This window comes from Mesocricetus auratus, unplaced genomic scaffold (genome assembly GCF_017639785.1).
Source record: "Mesocricetus auratus isolate SY011 unplaced genomic scaffold, BCM_Maur_2.0 Super-Scaffold_100676, whole genome shotgun sequence".
Lineage (NCBI taxonomy): Eukaryota > Metazoa > Chordata > Mammalia > Rodentia > Cricetidae > Mesocricetus > Mesocricetus auratus.
In genome coordinates this window covers 207,707-231,501 of record NW_024429266.1, presented here as the reverse complement: position 1 = coordinate 231,501, position 23,795 = coordinate 207,707, and the positions used below count along the sequence as shown (strand labels likewise).

At 45.8% G+C, this 23,795-nt stretch overlaps 1 long non-coding RNA gene across 1 annotated transcript; it reads left to right on the top strand.

Moving 5' to 3' along the window:
* Positions 1-6,834: 6,834 nt before the first annotated feature.
* On the top strand, positions 6,835-21,437 carry LOC110343322. Its single transcript, XR_002385572.2, has 2 exons — positions 6,835-8,253; positions 8,818-21,437. It is a non-coding gene; the product is annotated as an uncharacterized LOC110343322 (long non-coding RNA).
* The last annotated feature ends 2,358 nt before the right edge of the window (positions 21,438-23,795 follow it).

The following is a 23,795-nucleotide window of genomic DNA, read 5'->3' as shown; positions in this document are numbered from 1 at the left end:
CGTCTAGTTCCCTCTTCTGAAAGAGAAGGTTCTCTGGCAGAGCTCTTTGTTTATTTGATCCTGGACTCATGGATAAATCAAGAATGTCCTGACATGAACTTAGGCTCTGTGTGTGTGTGTGTGTGTGTGTGTGTGTGTTTCCCCATGGAGAAGGAAACTGGCAAATGGGTACTTGGGTAAGCAGAGGACCATACTGGGGGACTTGCTTTAAGTGACATCAAAGCCATATGCTTTTGATCATCAGACCAGTAGGTAACTTCTTTATTGGCATACTCTACCCCGCCTCCCAGAAGGTGTAAATTTGAAGCGCTTTCCCCTCTGCTGGGAGCCTGGCACAGATGCCCCAGGCTTCTTTTAAAACCAGGGAATGCCAGGTTGTCTTCCAAGAGGTCCTTCTCTCTCCTGGCTAAGATGTTGGCCAGGTGGTTGGGTAAATACTGTATGGGATAATGGGTATAGAAGAGGTGGTTTCCTGGTCTTCTGTTACTGTTTTTCCTGAAAGTTGCAAGATCCTAATGTGATGCACGTTATGAATCAGCTTACTTCCCCAGGAATGAACACATGTGAAACATCTGGTTAGAGGATAGTGTAGAGCCTTATTGAATATGCCTGGTTATGTAGGGTTCGTTGATTTGGTATTTGAACTGTTCTGGGAATCATGGTCAGGGATTTGCTTTGCTCTGTTGAGAGCTGTCACTATCCTAAAGTAACATTCACCTGCCCCTGAGGCATCAGTGGAACACCGTCCTCATAAATGAGTTTCTGGATATGGGGGTACGCTAAACTATTGCCCAAAGACTGAGGGTTGGGCTGGTGTATGTTCATCTTGGTTGGTGATCAGTCCTGAGGGAAGAACCAGGCAGGTATTGGCTACCTCAGGTTCAGGCTTGGCCATCTCTCTGTTTGTTGTCTTTTATGTTGTCGGAAGGCTCTTCTTGGGAACAAATGACTCAGCAATGAATCACAGACTGCTGCGGCCTATGTGCCTTTTGGAAAGTAATTGGACATACCTATCTAGATCCTAAAATTTTGAACAGTGAATGAATAGAGGTACATTACTCTGGATTTCTTCAGGCTGCTGTTTGGTTTGTTTTTCAAATACCTGACCTGATAGAAGGATCTTGTTTGTGGGGTAAGCAGACAGTGTTTTAATTATGCTTTTTTTATCCTTAGGAAATTCAGGATATAAAAGTCCTGATTTCGTGGCTAAAAACAAAATAGGAAAAAAAAGATGAAAGAAAGAAAGCACAAAAATAATTCCAACAAATAGCTATGGCTGTAATTTTGGATTTGTCTGTGGCAGAAAGAGTTAATGGGATAGTGGTCTCATAGTGAGGTCTATTTTAGCTTATGGCTAGGAGAAGCCCATATGGCTCAAAAAGATGATGCAACATTTAGTACAGGAGAGCCCTAGCTGGGTCCTGGGGGCTGCCCCTTAAAGAGTTAAACCTAGTCTTACTGCCATGGAGCTCCAAAGGAAGAGGAGAGGCTGCAGGGATAGAAACCTGTGTGTTCCAGAGCTGTTAGGTATGAAAAGGGAAAAAAGGGCTGAAAAGTGTGGCCAAGAAAACAGAATGTAGGTCCAACTTTTTTTTTTCTCCCTTGTTTGACCAGCCTTGGCACTGCCCTCTGCCTCTCCAGGGGAAAGGCTGCAGTTCTGCTTCTGCAACACAAGGAGCAGACTGGAGAATTTAGATCTGCGTCACAGCTCAGAGCAGAGAGAGAGGGAGAGGGAGAGAGCGAGAGGGGGGAGAGGGAGAGAGAGAGAGAGAGAGAGAGAGAGAGAGAGAGAGAGAGAGAGAGAGAGAGAGAGAGAGAGAGAGAGAGAGAGAGAGAGAGGAGGAGAGGAGAGGGAGAGCGAGCCAGCACGAACACACAAGCTGTCGATAGGTCTGCTAGCAGCAGCCGTGCTGCAGCAGAGAGAGAAATCAAGAAACAAGTCATAGCAACACTGGGCACCAGGTTCTGCCAAGTGTTTAGAAATCTGTTTAGGGCCAGAGGCCTCTGGGTAGCCTAGGCTAAGATGTCATGCAAGGTGGCATGGGCGGTTCCCATGTGGAGGAGGTGAGATTGGGGGGGGGGAGTGGGTACAAGAGTTGGTGGGGCGGCAGAGGAAGACTTCATCAGAGTGGATTCTGGAACATTCAGGACTGCGGCACCTTGTATCTGGATAGGAATTTGGGTCTGCGCAGGAGACGACTGGTGGTCCAGCGGGGCTTAAGCACTTGATGGCGTAACCTACTTCTTCCCCCACGTATGTATTTCGTGTGATAAGGGCAACGTCTAGGGTTTGTGGGTGCTCTGTGTTTTCTTACCTTCTTCCTTGCTTTTGACTGTTTTTTTTCTCCCCTTTGAAGGGTTTTATTGTTGTTTCCCACTTTCAATTCCTTCTCCCTCAGTGTCAGCTACTAAAGCCTGACCAGGGTAGAGGGGAGGAGTGAACCATGCCTAGCTTCTCACTTAACCTCCCACCCTGTACCCTGTTTTCTTCTGACGGGCTGAGAGACTGGTTTCCCAGGTTGTTTGGGTGTCAGCGTCCATCTGTGCAGGTCTCTTGGGGAAGGTAGAGAGTGAGAAGTGACAAGAAGCAGTCGGGAGGGACTGTTTTTCCAGGCATTCCCTTTAAGAATGTCTAGTCCTGGGTGTCTGGGGTGGTAGAGAGCATAAGCATAGGGTAGGGTGTGGGCTGGGAGAAGTGGGGTGAAGCTGGTAGATTGTCACTGCGTAGTTAAGAAAAGTGGAGAATGATGACGCAGTCACTGTTGCATCTTGTTAGGAGCTCTGTGGGGACAGGTAGTGAGGCTCCTGGGATCTGTGAGGCCAGAAGAAGGGTTAAGGATGAGCCTAGGTAGGAAGCTAGCATTTAGAGATTAAATGTCATCCTTTTGGCGTTGGAAAGTTGTTTACCTTGCGTTCTCTGTGTCTCCATGTTGGCTCCCTTCCAGTTCACATGTGATGGCCTTCCCTGTACTGCTGCATCATTAACTAAGTGACTGAGCTGGCCTTCCATTGGCCAGGGGAGGGCTCTTACTTCAGACACTTCCTCTCATTGGTGGAAGGGCCAATGGCAGGTGAAAAGCCCTTTTTGATTGGCTGAGGACAGGGTATCAAATCTGAATTTGCATTTCACTTGCTTAAAGGGGAGGGGGAGAAGCCCAGCAGCTTCTAAAATCTCTTTTAGGGGTATGCGTAGGTGCCTGTGTCTGCCTGTTTCAGACTGCCCAGTCATAGCTTCTTCCTTTATCATTTTAAAATTCCAGTCACTGTAAGGAAGAAGAGCTTAGAGTGCCCCCCAAAGTTTTATTTTATTTTATTTTGAGGAAGGAGATTGGGGAGACTGGTTTGAAGAGGATTGACTAAATTGGAAGAAAATATTTGTCCTCTGCTTTGGTGTCAGAAAAGGGAATTTTCCAATCTGCCACACCTCGGTGTTGCGGCAAAAATAATTCTTGGCTCCCCTGGAAACCATCGGGCAAGGTAGGGCAGAGCTGCTGCTGCTGTCACCACCACCCTGGGCTTCCTATTGAGTGGGCTGCTCCCACCTGAAGGGATCTGCGCTGATGCTGTGGTCAGCCTAAGGTCCTCAGATCAGCTCTCAGCCGAGCTCGCTCTTGGAAGAACCTGCCGTTTGGAAGCTGCTGCTGCTGCTACCTTGTGCTTGGAAAGGTGAGGATGGGGACTAACCCCAGGACATTGCTTGGAAACTGGCTGTTGGTGAGGTTTCTGGAAAAGCGAGTGGGTGGGTAGAGGTTTGAAGGACTCCCATTAGAACGATTAGTCAATCTCGGGAACTAAGAGATGGAGAATAAAACTGGGGCAGCAGCAGCTGTCTTTTATTGGGGGAAGGAAACTGGAAAATCAGAGTTGTAGCACCCCATCTTGCCCTTGTGAGGGGGGGGTCTCACTTGTGGGGGCAGTTTGCTGGGTCCTGTACCATGCACATTGGCCCCACCCATGACTGCGCATCCAGGGCATGAACGCAATGCGCCCTCGGCCTCTGGCCTAGGACAAACACCTCCCTGCTTGTTATATAACTCAGGGTGGCCTGTGCCTTCTCAAGCCTTCTTTGCAGCTCTACCTCACCACTCCTCAGGGCTCACAGCTGAGGGTCTGCTGGGGAGGATTGGGAGGATCCCTCCCTGTGTGGGCTAGCCCTTGTCCACTTAGTGACCAAATTTGAGTACAGAAATGGTCTGCTGTCTCATCCGGAGACATGGGCCCCAGAATGTCCTTCTGAGTACCCTGTGTCACCTATGGTCCCTGGGGCTTGGAGGTGGGGGTAGTATCCTCCTTCCCCTTTACCCTTTTGGTTCGGGGGCAGGGACTTTCTGAAGAAGACCTGACAGTATTAGTATGAGGGAGGGGTGTGAAAGCCTATTGGGAGGGGGTTGGCAGTTCCCCTTCCTCGTCTCTAGCTTTTCTCTCCCTGGCTGGGTTCTGGATTCCTTTGAGGCTGCCATTTTGAAGGCATCTCTGCTGGTCTTCCACATAATGGCTGGTGCTGTTCGTCTTGCTGGCCCTGCTGTGCCATTTCTGAGAAGTGGGTGGGGCTAAGGGGGGGAATCTATGTTAGAGGGGTAGAGGCATTATATAGATGGGTGTAGCTATGGTTGCTGCAGTGATGGTAGGTCTGGAGGCAGAACCTGCCTGATTCTACCCTGGGTTACAGCACTGGGTGGGGGTAGGGGGGGTCTAAATGGAAACCTTCTGGGTCAAGGTTCCATGGCCTGGGGCCCACCTTTAGTCTGAAGCTCACAGATGTGTCATGAAAAGCCCAGTGTTGGAGGAGAGTAGAGGCAGACACAGCAGCTCATCTCAGATGTGGCAGACATGTAGTTTGTGTCCCTCAGATAGGCTCCATCTCTGGCAGCCACTACATGGGGATGGGGGTGACTGACGTGCGCAGCATGCAGCAGCATTTGGTCCGATGGCCCTGCCTTTTCCTTCATGCCCCCTGCCAGGGCTACAGTTCTAACTGCTGTCCTCTAGTGAGGCTCCCTGCTGCCCAACCCTTTCTAGGCCCTGCTGCGGATAGCGGCCATCTTGTCTTCCTGCTCAGAGATTTAAAATGGTTTCCTAGCATCATCAGGTTGCAATTCCTCCCATTTAGTAGGATACTTGGGGCTGTCTGAAAGTGGCCTTAGCTTTCCCAAGAACCCTTCCTCAGGCAATAACAAGCCGACTCATATTTCTGCGCTTTTATTTTCTCCCCTTTTTCAATCCTGGTATTTTCCATGCCTGCACTCTACCTGTTGCAGTCCCACTCACTGCCTTCACAGATGTCTCCCTGAGCAGATCCCTGAACCACTGTTACGAGTCTCCTTTCTTTCGTGGTATTTTGTTGTGTGCAGTACCATGTGTTTTCTGTCGGACTTTGTGCTTCAACAAGAAGCCTGGGGAAGAGGGAGGAAGACATCCCTATTCACAGCTTCGGTTGCCAGATGCCATGTTAGACACTTCAAGAATGGTTACGTGTTTTGTTTTTTTATCATAACCCTTTAAGGAGGGTCCTGTGTCTGGCAAGAACCTTAGCTTTCAAAGTCTTTTTCCTGTATGAATCCTCCATGTTTGTAAGATGATAGAAGGTGACACCCTCCAATGTGACTGTTTTAGGAATATTGTTAAGTTTCTTAATACTGTGTTAGGTCATTCAGCTAGTCCATACCTACTTGATAATATTCTCCTTTTCCTTCTTGGCCAGGTTTAGTCAAGGTGATATTTTTTTTTTTTTTGTAGCTGAAATGAACAAACCTCGGTTGCATTGCCTGCCTTCCTCTTGGAAGAATAGCCAGAGGTGGATAGGCAGGATCACCTTCATGGAGGGTAAGCCCCAGGTGTTGAGGCAGGTGCACACATTGGACCCCAGGTCTGTACCCCAATCTCAGTTGGGTGATTCCAGACAGGTCATTCTGTTTCTCGCCTAAGTGACCTTAGTTTGTAAAGTAGAGCCCTAGCAGCCTGCTCTATAGGCATGCCCATTGCGTTGTCTGTTCCTTGTGGAATAGCAGGCGACTAGCAAATTAGGAGGAAATTATGTACTTCCGTGCTGTCACAGCAAGTACAGAGAGGGGCGTCTCAGTAGTTTGTACCTCAAGCCTACAAGGTGGTGGTGTTCCCCCAGGGATGAGTTGCCCCTTTGCTTCTGAAGCAGGAAACAAAGGGGCACTGGTGGTATCAGAGTAGGGGGTTAAGCAGGGATTGTTCCTGAGAGCCCTTTTGATGCTAGGTTTGTTAGTCTGTTTTCTGAATCTCAGCAGTGACTGCATGCTTCCTGATGCTGTTGAGCCCTGTGGGAGGGGAATTCAGGCACCCTCATGCCCCTCATCATCAATTCTGGGCTATGTAGCTCAAAGTCCTCTGTCAACAACAATCTGGGCCCTGGCGACGGTTGCTTTGTTTTGTGTGTGTGTGTGTGTGTGTGTGTGTGTGTGTGTGTGTGTGTTTCCTTTTTTTTTTCTCTTTGGAAGATGACTCAGTGTATTGGGAGCCCGGAGATGGAGCTCTCAGCCGAACAACCAGAATGTTCTGACAACAGGAAAGCAGTAAAAACAGCTCATGGGACTCTGGGCTGATTCTCAGCCTTGCATCATTTTTAGGGATCTGGGCAGTCAAAAGGCCACGGCTAGACTTCAGGATTGGGGAGACACCAGACACCTTGCAAGGGTTCTGAGACCCTTGGATTTTAGATTCAGAGGAGAGACAGATGATTGTGTTATTCAGTGAGCTTAGAAGACAGTACCTTCATCTTCCCTCCCTCCCTTTCTCCCTCCTTCCCTCCCTCTCTCTCTCCCTCCCTCCCTCCCTTTCTCCCTCTCTCCCTCCTCCCTCCTTCCCCCCTCCCTCCCTCCTTTTTTTTTCTTTTTTTTTTAAATTCTCTTACTGGTCCTAAGTGATAGACATATTTCCAGAGCCGGATAGCCCTTTGGGATTTCTCAGTGGGTCTGTATGTGATGGGTTTGGTGGTCTTGTTGAGGGTAGGAGGTGACAACTTTCCCAAGAGTGGGCAAGGAGATCCTCCATTACAGTCCCCTGGATAGGCGCTCCATTGGAGGCTGGATGCCTGAATACTCTTTCTCTTCTGAGGTCTGTGTGGATGGTGGTCCACCTCACCTGCCCTCACCTGAAGGCCGCTCCTTTCCTTGGGGACCACGTCAGAGCTTATTCTTTTCCCTTCATCTTCCTCACTTCCTCTGAAATGAATTCTCCTCCCCCACATCTTCATTCTGCCCCCTTAGCACTTCATTTTGGGAGCCCAGAGTTCTAGGGGTTTCCTGCAGCCTTATACTAAAGACATGTGATCCCTTGCCCCACCTACCATGCCTCCTCCATTGCAATGGTATCGTGGTCAAACTATTACCCTTTTCTCTCTGGCACCCTTGACGCAGTTTAGGGTGAAGAACAAACAATTTAAGTTTGTGGAATGAGGGACATTCTGGCCCTGAGCTTGTTCCAGACTTTTTTCCAGATGCCTCTTTTAATTCTTACATTTTCTAGCCACTGATTTTAGTGTAGGCATTTGCCACCAGAGTACTTCTTCTACCTAAGGACCACCTAGAATGACTCATTTAGAATCTCTGGGAGGTATGTCTCTTGGGCCTGAAGGCCAAATGGGGGCAAGGAGATATGCCTGGGGTCACAGCAGAGTGGAGCAGAGCAGGCCGAAGGAACAAACTGTATATACCCACAGTGCTCTCAAAGGTATCCGAAGCCTCTAGCTTTTGTGTCTGAGTAGAGAGCATCTTGAGTAGAAAGGCAGCATAAGTGTAGGAACTGGGAACTTGGGGGTCATACCTCTTAGTTCTGAGCTATGCGTATGATGCAAACCTGACTGACGTGCTTCAGAGAACCCTGTTGTCTGTCCATCACTGGACAAAGTGGTTAGGTACCCCTGGATCAGTTGTTGTGCCCACAGGTACTGGTCCTTCTCCACACTGCTCTGCCCAGGGTTATCTTGCATCTGCCGCAGCTGAGGACTTTTGTCCCAGGGGCTGCATAGAAACTCCAGTCACAGATCATTGATTGGTTGGTTTTGTGAGCAGAGCCCAGTTGATCTACCTTCCTTTCTCTTCCCAGCAGAGAACTCAAAGAGCACAGCTCTATCTGTAAGTAGGTGACAACCTCTTGGCAACTCGGGCTCAGCTAAGGATGATGTGTGTGTGTCTAAGCAATAATACTGCTGGTTAGAGCGGTCGGCTTGTGTTTTTATGGAACAGAAAAGAGGAGCTGCTTGACCACTCTGCTTTCTTTCAGTAGGTAAGTATTCATCTTCATTCCTGTATATTTTTCCTGCTTTCAAATATGCAAAGTGAATAGGTATCTATAGTCCTGGGCTGCTATACCTCCTTCCTCTCCTATGTACCCTCTCTTTGTCCTTCAGAAGGAAAGGTGGGAATTTAGTGTTCATCCATTACATATCACCCTTAGACTCACACATTAGAAGCCAGTCTTCTGTAAAATGGATCCAGTAGCCATGTCCTTGGTGAAGAGTGCTAATAGCCTCATGAAGGACCCTGCTGCACTCACTGTGCATAGATTGGGCTGAGGCTCCTAGCTGACTGGCTGCATGAGGATGGTCCTTGCCAACACTTGGCACAGATCTGCCAAGTTCTAGCTCCAAATCTCTAGGCTGGTAGGAACCTCAACTATATATAGCCTTGAGCTAAGCAGTTCTTATCAGACGTGTCTACTCTTCCCTGTGGGAGAGAAGTACTTCTCTCATAACCACAATGTGGAGAATGAGTTATCTCCAAGGCTGGAAGGTGTATATCCATATCAGGCTTTGGTCTGTCATATTCACTCTTCTTTTTCCTATTTCAGGTGCTGATAGATAAAAGGTCATGCTGGATGAAGTTGCCAAGGTGGGATGGCCAGGGTGCCATGTTCAGAAAAGGAAAGACTTGGGCACTCAGTATGGCCAAAGGTGGTTATGCCCTACATGAAATACCAGCTCCCAGTGTCTCCGTTTCCTGCTTGACTTGCCCTGCTCAAGAATGTCTTTTGACCTTTCTTCACTCTTTTGGATCTTTTACTCTCTGTGCTTGTCTACACCCCTCTTCTTCCCTTTGATTTTTTTTCCCTTAGGATGAATGAGGACATGCTCAGCTACTGGCCCAAGAGCCATATCTGTTCTTTCTGTTTTTATATCTTAACCTTCATTTAGCAAGGCAGGGAGAGGAAGTTGTCCTGGGAAGGGGGTGGGTGGTGAATAAGCCCCATGGTGTTGGGTGGTGGAGCATGGTAAGTTAGATTGTCTTTTCTTTCTTTAGGTAATCTTGAGCCACCAATTTGTGTGGTTCCATGACCTCAGGTGTGGTCTGATGCAGCATGGACCTAGTCTTGTTGCTGGATTAATATCAGGCTGCTGATTAGAAACTAGAAGCAACAAAGGAAAGGCTTGAGCCTGCCTCCCATGTAGTTGGAGTGTGGCTGCTCCCTGGATCTGTTCCCTCAAACTTTACCATTCAGAACCCCCAACAATTGTTCTTTTCTTTCCATTCTTCCATTCCTAGTTTTTCTGTGAATGAAATGAGTAACTGGCAGAATGCTGGCATAAGGTCAGCCTGCTCAACTAGCTAGGCTATGAGATGTTTGGGAGATATCTGGGCAGCAGCTATAGTCAGGGGAAGGAAGCTTCTCATCTGCTGAACCATAGAATACTGGGTATCATTCCCCTTACAATCCTTATGGTCCTGGGAGCTGCCCGGGGCTCAGGCATGTTCTTTCCTGTGCAGTGTGGGTATTTGCCTTACTCTGGACACACTGAGCCTTCAAGGGGCTTAGGCGAGGTCTGGGGTCTAAAGTTTAGACTGGGCTGACTGGATTCTGGATTTTTTTTTCCACTTGGGATTTTCCTTTGAATGAATCATTTCCTTCTTTAGGCCTTCAATTGTCTTCAAAATATCTCCAGGCACTTGACAGGGAAAAACTTTTCCTCTGCCTTACAGTAACAGCAGTATTGTGTTAAAGCGATGGTCTCCCTCACAACTGGGAAGACAGCTCCATTGCAGACACAAACCAGAAAGCAGACAGCAGGTACTGTCTGCGATATTCAGAATTCCCTGTCTGTCATTGCTGGCAGTGTTCTTGGCCCCTAGGGCTAGTGGGAACTAACAGTCCAATGTCTAGGGTCTAAGGAAAAAAGGAATAATCCTGGATGATTCTACTAGGTATCTGTGGAATCTTAACCCCAGCCAGTCCATGCAGCTTCCCTACTGGCATTGTGTAGATGTGTTTCATCTTCCATGCCCCTCCCACCACTGTCCAAAGAAGATTAATGAATCCCATCTCACGTTTGTCTTGTCTCTCCCTTTGGGACAAGCTTCTGAGATCCCTGCCAAGAAGAGTCAATTTGGATGAGTTATCTGTTATTAACAAGTTCAGTTACTGCCTCAGTGGTGTGTGAGGGACAGTTGGGGTAGGGGAGAGGAAGGGCTGAGGTTTGAACAAAGAGGTAAGTTCGCTTTACAGCTGAGAGGTGGAAAGGAATAAACCTGTTTCTTCAAGATGAACCCCACTGGAAGCCAGATGTGCTGCTAGCTGCACTTCAGAACCTTAGGTCTTGTGCCCAACTCTGGTGACCTCTGCTACCATTCACAGCCCTTCCTTTGCCTGATTGGGAAAGTGAGTGGAGAGCAAAGAGGATCTTGGCTTTGCCACATAGCTGTCCCTGTGAATTAGGGCTGTACCACCCTGCCCATTTCCCTTTTTCAGACCCTCAACTAATGCTTTGCTTCCAGTCACTAACCTGGCTTCTGCTGTGTGACATGCAGCGCTATGTGTTACCAGCCAAGCAGGCAGGACAGTTAGCATTCCTTGTAGGATCTAAGCATGCCTGACACTTTTTCCTTGGCCTCTGAGTCTGTGAGTTCTGGAAGAGAGCTATGGTATTGAAGCTGAGATGACATGCTGACCATAGTAAAATGCATGGTGCCCTACCCAGAGACCTGATTGGTCCATACCATCTGGGTTCCACTATATCCTCTTCTTACTGGGGCTATGAATTGTTCAGTGCATATCTTGGATCTATCCACTGACTTAGGTGGGTCCCCAAAGCTGCAGATTTAGAGGATATGAACTCTCACAGGTGGCTTTTCTATATGTATGGCCCGCCTCTGGGATAAGTAAGAGATACTGTCTGTTTAATGAGCCTGCCATCTACAGGAGGACCTTGCTTTCCTTCATTTCCCTGGTCAGTGACCGTGAGGAAAGCATACACTGGGTTTGGTTCCTTTCTGGCTCTTTCCAAATGCTTATGGATTGATAAGCAAGAAAATACTCTTGAGGCCCTGTGGTATGTACGGAGCCTCATGCTGTAGAGTCAAGCCTATGTGGGTAGAGTACAGGAATAGGATGAAAGAAACCACACAGGGTCATGGTTGTTTGTGGTTGGATAATTGGGACAAGTCACAAGGGTGAGGGCAGACACATCCAAATGTCTAGACTCGAGGCAGGGTGGAGTCAGGATGAGTCTATAATGAAGCAAGGAGATGGCATCAGATATCTTGGTCTCCATATGCCATCCATGGAAAAGAACGCTGTCTTCCCACTCTTGGTAACAGATACTGTTTCCCTTTTATTGTTAGTGAAAGTGTAATTATTAAATGACATAAGTCAAAGTCATGCAATTGATGAGTGATGTTGAGATTTGCTTCAGCATGTTTGATCCCAAAGCCCTTGGTTTTCTCCTCACTCGGGCTGATTTCAGACATTTTTGTGAATTAATATCCTCGAGAAATGATATAATGTCAACTGAAAGCAAGCATTCTTTGTCCCAGTAAGGCCGTGCACATTCATTTTTGGGGGAGGTGAGGCAAATGTTATTTGGTATCTGTGCTGGGGGGAAACAGTTCCCTCCTAGATGTTGAGGAATGTAGTGTGTGCCGGAGGTCCAGAGCCCTGAGACTAGGTTTCTTTTTGTGTTGTGTAAAATACACAGAAGCCACAGATAACGTTGTATGTGGATGAAGAAGATACCACTCACTGAAAATATGGTGACTAATTTCTGTCATGGCAGCACTCAGGAAGCTGAAGCAGGAGACTTGAGTTCTAGCCTTGCTTGAGCTATATAGTGAGACCATGTCTTAAAAAAAAAAACATAGTGGGGAGAGAGGAAAGAAGGGGTCCAGATGATAGACAAATCCTGAAGTGCCTCAGTACCCTGGGAAACTGTGTTCGTTGAGCTGTCTTCCAAAAGATTAGAACTGTATGGTTGCCCTCAGCCTCTGACTTCTTCCTTCAGCCTTCATCAGGCATCAGCTGCCTTTTTGTCTCAGTCTAATCACCATGGCTCTCTTGTCTGTGCAGCACAGGGAGCATTCAGGTCAGGTCTTTGCTAAGTCACTAAGTATGTGCTTGTTAATTTGAATCCTAAGTCTCTTCTGGGTGTATGGTTTCTTCAGGGAATAGACAAGCCCAGTTGGGGAGAAGTTACCCAGTGTTAGATTCTCTGTGTGCTGTGTGCTCTATGAGGCTGAGGCAGGCCAGCGGTGTTGTTCCATGTGTTAAACTTCAGGATTTAGAACATGTTTGTTTGGGAAGTGGTGGCTAAGGTGAGCAAGAGTATGCAATTCCCTCCTCTTTGGCCTAACATTGCTGCTTGGGACTATTCTAAATATAGGAGCAGTCATTGGCTGAAAGTGTCAAAATCTGCACAGGGGTGAGTGGATGTGTGGTCAGAGGTTATGGCATGGGGAAATAGGTAAGGGAGAATGGGTTCTATGCTATTTTTGTGTTCACGCCCATGTCCTCAGTTTACTTGTCTGTGAAACAGGTTTTGAATGAGGACCCTGTTGGAGGTTCCAACTCATCTTACCTCTAGGCCCATCCTGGATGTTTGTGGAAATTTTGCTTAGCTAGAAACTCAAGGCCAGGAAAGTGAACCCAAGTTGCCGAGAGAGAAAGGAGGGATCAGGAAGACCTAAGAGCAACCAAATTTTGTTCCAAAGAGGCACCCTAGTGTTAGTGTGAATGATGGTGATGGGCTTTCGGTAGATAGTAGGAATGGGTTTTTGAATGAGTGGCAGTGAAGAGAACGGGTTAACAGAGTAAAAGTAGTTGATGAGAACCTACCAGGTGACAGGATAGGACACTGCTCCCTCTGGGAGACAAGTGGGAGATGTGCTTATGAGAGTTGGCTGTGGTGTAGGACTTGGCAGAGTTCTGGATCTCTGAGGCCTTCCCTTCTTATTTGCACATTGGAGAGGAGAAGGAAAACTAAGAATATCTTTATTCTCCTGCCCTCTGTTTCTCTTACTGCTTGGAGCTCTTGAGAGAGCTGGCTTGCACTTGGCTAAAATACTAGGCATTCCCCATATTCCTGAAAAGATTTCTTGTTAAGCCATTTTGATACCTTCATGGAATTTTTCCTCTGAATCTGGGCATGTTTCTACTATATGTTGCTCACTGAGGGAGGAAGTTTCATTATGGCAACCTTGAGATTTTCCCATTCTGTTTGTGAAGGATGCCTGGAGCTTTCCCAGTGTGTGTGTTGTGTCTGTGTTACTTGTTTGCTGGCTAACATATACCACCCATAATGTGCTGCATAGTTAGATGCTAGGAATACTGTCATCAGCTCAGAAACCTTGCCTCATGATCAGTGTGGAAAAATAGGCCTCCCTTTTATAGGAAAAGCATGTCCCAAAAACAGTTCTTATTCTTTTAAGGTGTGCTGAGGCTGAATATTGGGCTGTATGACCTCTTGGTTATTCAGCCTCTATGTGACCTTTATTTTAATAGACCCAAGGCTCTGATGAAGGGCTAGACAAGTGCTTACCTTCACTTATCGTGAACTTAGGCATGAAGGGTTAGACTTTGGGAGTGTTACCTTCAGAACAATTGAGGTTGCACAGGGCCAGCAAACATCTGTGTCTGTTTATAAGTGCCGGTCCCTCTATGTTCTCTGAATGCAACTGCAACTCTATTTTGAATGGGAGGGCACATGGAAGCACTTTTGGTAGAAGAGGCCTTTTAGCATCCTTCTATGAATCTGCCCTGTAATAGACCTGGTTCTTTCTAGTTACCTGGAGAATGGAAAAGAAGGTGGATCCAACCCAAAGCTATGAGGTAAATTCATGTAAATGTCATGAAAGGCCTGTGTGAAACTTTGCTGAGTTCTAAAGGACGACAGAACCTCCAAAGGAAAACACATTGGCTGCTCTTATAATGTCTGCCTGGGCATGAGGCTATGGGACTTTGAGATGACCCCTGAAACAGTGTGCGGCCAAGGTAGCAGTATATAAAGTGGCTCCTTGGTTCTACCTTTAATCAACTCTGGCTGCCTTTGTGCATCCTTAGGCTAGGAGAGTAGAGGAGACAATGTAGGTGTAGAATCTGTGCAGAGAGAATTTCTGCCACTGAACCTGTGGGAACTGTTCTTAATTCTCATATAAAAAGTAGAGAAAGTATATGCTGTCTTTCATATCTTCCAGGGAAGATCTGTTCTATTCCTGTTACTACTCCTACCCTGAGCCATTACTCCCAGTGATGGGGACTCTTGACAGTCATTGTGGTTGGAGGAAAGGTAATAGAGAAAGTAAGATCAGACAAGATTTTCTAAGAAGAAGGTCTAAGAGTTTCAGAGTAGACTCATAGCTCTGCGATTCACGGGCATTGTTTTTGGTGCTAAAAGCTTAGGTGTGTGTTCAAGTGGACATATTACTTAGAGGAAATCCAGAGTGTGAAATAATTAGTTAATGGCTCAATGAAAGTTGTATTAAGTATGGAAAATCCTGTGTGTTTTTGAACTAATACTAGCTGTAGACTTAGTATCAGAAGGCTTGATAAGACAGGCCTGTCTTAAGCTCACACTATTGACTTTCTTTTGCCTTTATTTTCTGTTTCCCACTCTCTTACATTCCTTAACCATTTCTGAATCCGTCATTTCAATCTATGGAGGATTGGATCCTTAGATGCTGAAGTCCTTCTATGAAATGAGATTTTCATTTAATTTACACATATCCTCTTTAAAGCATGAACTTTAAACCATGCGCAGATTTCTTGTAATACCTAACTCCAAGCAAATGATGTCAAATAATTGTTTTAAGAATTCTTTAGAGGATAGTGGCCAAAAGGGATGCATATAAAGATGTAATTCATATTTATATATATACATGTTCGTGCACAATGACTGGAGTACAGGGAGGCAGAACCTGGGGATATGGAGGGCTGACTATAGTCTGCTCAGTTACATTGCTTCATTCTTGAAGTACAGGTCCTCTGGTATCAGTGAATGAGTGACTTTGATTTGGACTATAAACAGACTGCCCACTGCAGGGTCCTTTCTGTCTCTGGGGTTTAGCTGCCTATTAACCCTGGCAGAGGTCAGTTTGCCCTATTGTAGGTACTAATTTGGGGTTGTGGTTGTTTAGGTATGCAAATCCTAAACCTGATTAGCTGTTATTTCATTTCAGCTCAAATCCGGATGGCCTTGGACATGTAAGACCACATGCCATTTCTGCTAGGTGAGAAAGGCCAGCGAGGATAGGCACAGAGAGGGAGGGGACACTGCCTCTGACCACTGGCTGTTCTCCAAAACAGGTGAACTTTGTGTTCAAAAGGAATGTGTTTAATCTTTTGGGCCTAAAAGAAGTTACTTGTATTTTCTCTACTTTTTGCCCCTCCTTTCTCCTCACCCCCACCCTTGTTGCCTCCCCAGCCACCAAAGAATTTAATCTGCTGGACAACAAACAATACAGTTATAAAACTTTGAAAGCAAGAGGGTGTGGCCTCCCCAATGAGGAAAAGGGCATGCTGGGTGATGACCCTAGGGAACATGCCAGGCTTGAGATTGAGCCTGTGAGAGCCCAGTTGGCTGGGTACCTGAGCGCCTGCCCTGCCCAGTGCTAAGCTGTCCCCAGCCTAGAAGGGGACAGAAAAAGGGCTTGTAAAGGGGGAAGTTGTGTGTGTTCCTCTCTGATCTGGTGGGAATGCACTAGGCTGTGAAACTTCCTCCTCTGCCTCTTCTCCCCTCCCCCCTCTCCTCCCTTCTCCTTCACCACCTCCTCCTCCTCACTGTTCTTGAGACTAGCAGGCAGAAGTTATAACAGAGAAGGGTTAGAATAGCAGTATAGGTGCTGCCACTAGCTTGGCCTGCCAAAGGTGAAACAGGGTTTGGGGTTTGTGTTGCCTACAGACTCAGACTTATCTCTTCAAAGCCCAGTCTACCTCCCTAACTCCCAACAGTGCAGTCACATATATGTTGCAGCATGTGCTCCATTTTGTGTGCCGCCAGGTGTGTGCCCAGGTACTGGGCAGAACTACCACTAGGAGATCAGTGGGTCCACCCTGGCTTCCTGGGGCCTGCCTAGGGCTGTGCTGAGGAGAATGGCTAACTGAAATGCTTTCTTCTGTAACTGTTTTGCCCTCCACAGGAGGAGAAAGGCTTGTTGCAGAAAACTCCTGGGAATCAAGTGAGTAGGCACATGGTCCCCTGAGTGTGGCAACAGATAGGATGCTGTGTCTGTACCTTCCCTTGCTTCCTGTCAGTAGGAAGAGTTGACCAACCCTGGCGGGATGAGATAAGGAAGTTAGACTTGGGTTTCTCTGCCCTGACCTGATTAAGGCGGTATCCTTATCGAATCCTTCTCCACTGAGCCATATGGACCATTTGGGAGTGTTAAGGGAGTGGACTGTGTAGGTTTGGGGCCATGAACTTTGTGGTAGGCATTGGGAGACCACAGCCAGGCTTACCTTTCCTCTTATGGCAAGCTTCAGTTTCCATGAAAGTACTTCTGGGCTGTGTTTCTCCTCCCTGTGAAAGCAGAGCTCTCTCTGCTACGGAGAGGGCACATTGCACTCTAGCCTTCACTTTGTACCCAGAAGGCAGCCGTAGTACCGTGATAGTCTAGATACTGTGCCAGGACCTTAGTGACCTGTATGGAATTATACTGAGTTTGGGAACTTTTGAGACCCAAGACTTGCTCAGTAGCATGGAGGAAAGGACAGAAAACCTAGTTTTTGGAATGTGCTTGCCCAGGAACATAGGTCTCCATATCTCTAATTCAGTGAAGTCAAGAGAGCCAGTACTGGCCCCCACAGGCTTCTGAAGCCTTTGCTTTTCCCTTGATTACCCAAGCAGGCACTTGCAGGACACACTGGGTCTCAAGAATGTTATGCCCACTTTGGGAATCAGTGGTCACTGATGTTAGGTCAACAAGCTCCAAATTTCCCTTTATCCGTGTATTCTCAACATATATCCCTCGTTTTATTACCCTTTCCTCTGATTCATTAACCACAGCTTGTTGGCAGCATTCCCTACCTACCCTGACAGCCAAAGACAAAATGTCCTGGATGCTGGGGCTGGGCTACTGCTGAGAGTGACAGGAAGCCAGGCAGCCTGTTCAGTTCACATATGCAGTCTCTCTTGGAGGTAAGATGTTCCCTTTTCTTTGAAAAAGACCTTCCCTAGCTTCCCCTCCCAAAGATGAGTTCTTCTAACTGGTGGGAACCCTCAAATCAGTCTTCAGAGGCAGGCAAGAAAATGGATGGCAGGCTTCTGGCACCCTCCCCCACTTTGGCAGGAACTCTCATGCATACAACTGTGACTCAGCACTCAGTGCTGGGTCAGGAGCAAGAAGCTATTGCCTGGCTGGAACCTTCCCACGTTCTGCATGTGAGCACATCAGACAGCAGAGCTGGGCCAGCAGGGTGAGATTCCTAGGGCAAGTATTTTTCCTCCTCCCACTCATTTTCTTCCCACATTCTGTGGGGTTCTGTTCTGGGCTCATGATATTTAGGATTCTAAAAATCTTAGTGGTCATAGACTATAGAAGAAGTAGTCTTTTTAATCTTTGTTTTTAGCCAGTGGCCCATGAAGCACGTTTAACCTTTGGTTGTGCTGTCTGGCCTGCATGGGTTGGTTTTTCAGTGTGTTAATTTTGTATATCTGTAGACAGAATATTATTTTTTTTCAGATTACTGTACCTCTGTTGCATGCTGTTGCTGCCTCTGGCTATTTCCTTCCTAAGTAGTCTGGGTGTGTGTGTGTGTGTGTGTGTGTGTGTGTAGAGAGAGAGAGAGAGAGACAGACAGACAGACAGACAGACAGACAGACAGACAGACAGTTTTCCCTAGCTTACTGTTTACTGATGAATACACTAAAGCCATTCTCGATGATGGCAGGGCCCTCTTCTCAACGTGTAGGCAAGCAGGTGTTCTGGTTTAACAGGAAGTGACCCCTGCCTCCACCCCTCCGGCCCCTGCCTTGCCGGAGAAGTATCCCGTCATGGGTGGGTAGAATGGCCTCCAGGAAAAAAAAAAAAAAAACAGGTCCAGGAACAGATGGAGGCTGAAGAGTGGTGTCTCAGACATCTTCCCTGCTCAGTGACCTTTTCCGTACTGCTAAGTGACGCAGGGTGGTTTCTTTGCTAGACAACCCCATCAAACCCTGTAGCTTGAAGTTTACTTAAGTCATTTACTTGAGGAGGGGGAAATCCCATTATTCTGAGATCAGATCCCTAGCGGCCCAAGGTTTTCATGGGCTGCTGCCATAGACATCCAGAAAGCTAGAGCCTTCCAGACTTTATCAAATCATCCAGCTATTCCAAACAAGTAAAGGGTCACCACCTTGTTTCAGAAAAGGGACATTGCTCAGCTGACTATGGGACCGCTTTTATGGGATGCTGAGGCCTGGGTGGAGTTGGATGACAAAGGGTCTGAATGGGCTAGGACTGCTTCTTTCCCTCTTCTGTAGCTTAGTGTTTAAATCACCATACTGTCAGTGGTTCTTATCCACCAGAAAACAGGGTTTGCAGTGGAACCCTAGACCTTACCTTTTCCTTCACCAGTAGTTTTCCTTTGCTAAGCATAGCCTAAGCCTGGGCAGCATTTCACTTGCTGTGTAGGAAAAAAGGCATTAGCTTCATGCCATGCTGAGGTCCAAAAGAAATAGGTGTTTTCTAAATGATAGCAAACTGGGCTAACCTTGGAGAAAGCTTTCTAGAGCTGAGATAGGACAAGTAGGGATGGCAGTTGAGGGAGTAGGTGGAAAGTTGCCAAAGGGAGGTAACAGCACAAACCGAGACTTCTGGGTGGAAGGGTGTGCCCTGGATCCCTGCAGGATATCTATCCTTAACATAGAGAAAGGGTAGTGGGAGGAGACTAAGGATACTAGCAATAGGAAGTTGCTAAGAAAATTTGACTGAAATGAAAATCAGAAAAGATGAGTATTATCACAATCAAACCTCATCTGTCCTCTTCATTTACAGGGTTTTGACCCTTGTTAATAACTGCCATCTAATATATTTACGACCTGTCTAGTTCACAAGACCCTAATTTTGGCAACCAGTGTCACTGTCACTCAGGAACTCAGTGTATATAGATTTGCCTGCACTTCTGTGTAGTTGAGACCCTGGAGAGCCCCAGGGAGGCTGCTGAGCCTTCTGTTTCTCCTCTAACTGGTTCAGTTTTTTAGAAGCTAAGCCTGTCAGTGTCATTGGTAGACTTCATTGCCATCGTCTTCCCTATTGCTGGGGAGGACAGAGGCACTAGTGGGGCAGTAGAGCAAAAGCAGGTTCTCCTGGATTACCTGACCCCTTGCAGTACCAACACCATGTGCCCTCATCTTTACCCAGGTATAGCATGTGTTACAGTGAGTCTCTTCCACTCCCCCTCAGATTTCCTGAGCTAAATACCCCTCCCCAGTCTAGGAAGAGTTCAGTTCAAAAGGAAGGAAATCACAGTCAGGCTGTACAAGACCAAGACAGGAATAAAGACACTAGTTCACCTGGTCCTATGACTAGTTTCTTATACAAACATTGGAACAATAACTGCTTCTTTGAACTCTCAGAACAGCTAAGTATTGCGACACTGGATGTTCACATTATAGTTGCTCTATTACCCTGTAGCAGCCAGGAGCCATAAAAAGAGATAAGCTTATATCTCAAGGTCAAAAAGTTGCTGAGGAACCAGAAACATACAGCTCTATTCTTTTGTCTCCTTTCTCTGGGTTGTGACATTGGAGGAAACTCACAACAGTTTGTGAATCTTATTTTCAGATAAATTTTAAAAATATACCCCTTTTTTGTGTTACAGGATTATCTATGTAATACAAATAAGATACCAGCTTTTAGTTACTCTGGGTTAAATCAAATTGCCAGTCATGGGATGGGAAGATCATGTGCTCTTTTTGAATAATACTTGTGGAAGAGTTGTCCTGACACAGATGACACACTTGTATTCAGTGGTTAACATCTCATAGGTCACTGTCCTGAAGAAGTGACATGTCACTATGTATGACAGACACTATGCATCTTGGGAAATACTAAGTTCAAGACATTACAAATGTACATATGTAGAATGAACTTGGTTCTTTTGTTTCGTTGTGTATAATGTATAATGACTAATGTGAAGTCATACAGGGAACGAGTTTTGCATTGGTCTTGTCTGCTCAAAATGTTGCCTGTGACTCTGATGCTGTGCTGAGCAGCATTGCATGGCTGTCCTCTGCCTCTGACAGGCAAGATGATTCTCAGAGGTGAGGCTGGATCTTCTGACTGAACTTCTGCTTTCTTCAGCGAGATGATCTTCTTCTGGAAGCTGGTTTCACATGGTGGCTTAGATTTTTCCATCTTTGTATCTAGCACCATTTGAAATCAGTGTTTTAGGAGTAAGAATTGCAGCACAGCAGAGGTTAGACTACAGAGAAGCTACTGTACACAGGACTGGCTCTCTCCTTCAAGAAGTCAAGGGAAGACATGGACAGTTGAAATTTGCTCTTGGGTCTGTTTGTTTTAGAGGCAGCGATAGCGGGAAAGTATGTTGTGTTCAAAATAAATACAAGGGCATGATCAGGGCGGGAAGTGATCTACTTTATCCAGCATTCCATGGGAGTGGGAGAGTGGCTTAGGCCTGGCCCTGTTTATTGTCCAGTGATGTTCTGGGTGTTGATTGTAGCAGAGACAGGGGCAGTGTTCTGCACATGGAGGACGGCTTCACCCACATCAGTACTGCCTGCCTGTACCTGGAAGATGCCTGAAGCACTCAGTCGTGGTTGCAACACAGCTTGTCACTTGTCTGCCTTGAGGTTCAGACCTGAAGACCACCACTGGCCCATCTCTTACACAGGCTGACCGATTTCTCCTGGTGTTCAGAGTCTGTTTTTGTCTAGCACCATTTGAAATCGGTTATGATGTAGGGGGAAAAGCACCAGCCTCAGAGCCTCGTGGTGTGTGGCCAGCAGCAGCCTGTCGTTTCCTACACAGGCAGAGAAGGAAGATCACAGTTTCCTAACTTCTTTAATGCATGTGCATGTGGTAGCAGAAGTTAGAGATAACTTAATGGGGTTTTATAATTAAGTTGTTGTAATTTATCTGATATCCTCGGTTGTAGTTTCTTACATATACTACCGTTACAAATTGTATAAACCATTTGGTGCTGAACCGTGTTTCTGTTAAGAGTATGTTCATGCATCCTGGCTTTAATAAATAATTTGCTATATTCAATTTATCATGTCTGTGTTTTTATCTATTATTTTCCATTCATAATTCTATGGCAATGAGAAGTGGGCCCTGAAAAATTAATTTGCTGTGCCAATCATAAGGAGTTGGAAGTAGGTTGCTGCAGACAGACATTAAAAATGAAGGTCATTAAGACAGGAATGAAATTCTAAAGATGAAAGATTATCAGAGACAGAAGGTTGGAGCTCTAGGCTGAGGGATGTTACTAAATGGGAAGACTGTTCTTGGTTCCAAGGAAACTGTGGACTCTGACCTTCCTCCTGTCAGTGTTGCTGCAGGGAACTTACTTAACCAAAGTGTCATGTGGCCCTTACAGGGGAGCAGGCTAATTTCAGTTGCTTTTGTAGCAGATGGAGTTCTACTTTCAGCTGATCGTTCATTTCAACCCTTGAATAGGCAGTGAGACAATCTTATAAAAAGTGTTTGGAGATTTGACAGTATTGAAGGGCAGGGTTCATGCTTGGAGAACCTTCAGGAAGAAAGCAGGTGGCCCCTCTTCCATAGAAGTTGCATAGCTAGCTATGAACTATCTGCAATATAATCATTTCAAGCCAGTGGGTTTCAATAACTGATGGTGAATCAGCTGCCCAGGAAAGCCTGTTTTGAGCCCACATCCAGTAGTCTTACCCCAGATGGCTGCCTTGCCTATTGTGCTGAAAGTGGGAGGTGAATGAAGCATTTGCTGGAAAGACTTCCCAGTGACTATGATACATCCTGCAGCTGCAGAGCTATTTCAGGCTTTTGATTGAAGAATCCATGTTCTAAGTCTCAGGATGTGGTGGTGGGAATGGCTAAGTCCCTCAGCTGTATTGTTTAATTTGCCCCACTAAAGTAGGAGACTGCAGCTCCTCTAAGTATGACAGTTTGAGGTATTAACTACACATTAAGTTTTTTTTTTTAAACTTAGCTACCCTGCCCAAAGCTCCCAATTAATTTATATTGGAAAATATAATTAAAATAACTCCAGGTTATGATTCTAGTTCTTAAATGAGTTAAGTGCTAGCAGGTAGAATTTAATATCAAAGCACAAAAACAATGATTTAAGATTTTTTTCCCATAAAAGAAATGTATAACATCCTCGTCAAATGCTTAAACAGACCATATCCTGAAGTTCTGAGGAGTAAAATGAAGCCGGAACATCTCTCACTTTTTTTTTTTAAGTCTGAATGCCATTTATATAAAAATTGTCACTCTGGGGTAGTTTTTTTATAATTGATTGTTAATGCAGTTTTGTTTTGTTTGTTGTTGTTGTTGTTGGGTTTTTTTTTTTTTGGCAATACCCTCCTGAGTCAGGCTTATGAAACCATGCTGTCAATCCAAGTAGAAAGTTCTGTTGAAGTAACTTAAGCCTTACCAGATTTTTCAGGAGTGAATATAATGCACTTTTGTTAACTGGAGGAAGAAAAATCTGCAACCAGTTTAGTAGATCAAATGAATTAAGTCTGAATCCTACTGCTTTAAGAAGTTGGTCCAGACTTTCTATTTGGAAGCTAGCACACTATTGTGTATATACTTTTTATGGAAGCCCAAGATAGTGCCTTTAATATGTAATATCTGGGGCACATTCTAACCCAGTAACATAGCTTTGGTCACCAGAAGAGTGATCATTGGGTCCCATCCCTTTAAGGAAGTACTATTTTAGCTGTTCTCAGATTGGGACTCAGATGAATATAGTGTACAGCCAGGATTGAGAGCCGTTGTCCTACTTCTGAAAAGGCCACACTATTTGGTCATAGTTCTTTACTTCCAGTTTTTAATGTTGGTGCATACATTTCCTGTAACTGCTGTAACAAATCAGCACAGATGTGATGTCTTAACACAGAAATTTCCTAACTGAAGTCAAGGTACTATCAGACACAAACCCTTCAAAAATATGAAGGAAAAATAGGTTTCTTGCCTTTCTTTGTCTATAAACAGGCTGTATTCTTTGGCTTGTCCTCTTCAAGCTTCCAAGGTCCACAGGGTCAGACTTTGCTTCATTGGTCACACTATCTTTGCTGATTAGTGTTCACTTTTTAGCAAGATTATGATGTGTTTAACCTGTACATCAGAATTTGAGAAGCATATTGCTGTGGGAGTCTACAGAAGGAATTCTTCATGGTTGAAACTCACCTCAAGTACAGATTTAATATTTTTTGAGATAGGTAATCAGATGACTTAATTTTTTTCAAGCACATGTTCACCTAAGCATTAGTTATTCCCTGAATTACCAGTGAAGCCACAAGCTCCAAACACCAGGTCATCAGAGCTCCTGTTTCTAGTGGTTCAACACAGGATTTAGCATTACAGTGTACAACAATATTCAGAGCTAAAATTTTGACTGCTGTTCTTCACATCAGTTGC